Source organism: Macrosteles quadrilineatus, unplaced genomic scaffold (assembly GCF_028750875.1).
Source record: "Macrosteles quadrilineatus isolate MER2022 unplaced genomic scaffold, UCM_ALF_1.0 Scaffold_8__2_contigs__length_117827958, whole genome shotgun sequence".
In the NCBI taxonomy this organism is placed as follows: Eukaryota; Metazoa; Arthropoda; class Insecta; order Hemiptera; family Cicadellidae; genus Macrosteles; species Macrosteles quadrilineatus.
Window position 1 is genome coordinate 60313361 of NW_026542601.1, and position 1393 is coordinate 60314753.

The following is a 1393-nucleotide window of genomic DNA, read 5'->3' on the forward strand; positions in this document are numbered from 1 at the left end:
AGTTAACATTAACTAACTAATTAAGGCTTAGTAAATAATTAGGCCTATATTAAATAGTATCATTCACTTTAATGTTAAATTATGGCTAATGTAATTTGTTTGGGTACTTACGTATTATACGGAGGCCACTTATTTTACAGCGCGCTGCGGCGGTTAGGTTAGGTTGGGTTATCATAAGTTTTTATGACTCATCTCGTATAGTTCGATTTATAACGAAACTAGGAAAGTTCTACAAACATATTTATGATAACCCAACCTAACCTAACCGCCGCAGCGCGCTGTAAAATAAGTGGCCTCCGTATAATACGTAAGTACCTTTGTTTGTATTTTTTACTTTCTATGGTTTGCCGAGTAAATGTTTTGTTTTGACAAGTATTATGAATTTCAAAAGTATTTATTGCTTGATTTTTTTCCTTTAACTAATAACAATTTTAAACTAAACAGCAATAAAAACTATAAAACGTATAAAGTTAACTGAGTACTGCTAGAGTGATCCTCCTCCTCCTACTCAGGTAATTTTAAACCTTTTATAGTTTGTTCAGTGATCGAGAGACAAAACAACTCAAATATGAACAATAAAAAATTAAAATACCCTAAATAACCTAGCTTTAGTCAACTTACCACCAGTTCCACCAGCAGAACTGTATACTGTGTGTACCAGTAGTAGCCTACTAATTCTCTTTAAAATTTGGTTTCCTTATGGGTTTTTCCAAACAATGGCTGGGAATGAGTACTGGTGCATGGATTTTACAATTTTTGTAGTGCTATTTACAGTACACACATAAATACCCATAACTATTTAAATAATGTATTACTAGCTAGAGGTAAATATATTTTTTCCTACAGTTACCTAACAATGTAAATGTTCTCTCACTGATTTGAGAAAGCAAAATGGCCAATTCGCTCATATTCACTCTAATTACTTTGTCTCACTCCACATTTGCAACGTGAAGGCACGTTTCTTGTTTCTTTACCAATTTATTTGTTTTATGGTAACTGTAGGAAAAATATAATGTGCAACTCAAGTGCAATCGCCTCACTCGAGAAACCATTCCTAAGGATTTCTCTCGAGTGAGGCAATTGCTCACTTTGCTCACTAGTTGCACAAATAGAAATAACTATAGCCCAAAATTGTAGTAAAAGCTGAATTTAATAATATAGCTATAAATACACATTTTATTTTAACGTATAAGCACATGTAGTCAGTTTTTGTGGCATTCACCATACACAAATTTTATTGAACCACCAAAAAGTTCTAAAAAGTCAGACACGTCTAGGTTTTCGGCATCATTGATATCGAAAAGAAATTCCCTTGACAAATAATAATAGTTATGTGTATTAGAAAAAAAGATGGTATAAGAGAATTCCTATAAAATATGTTAAATGTATTTAC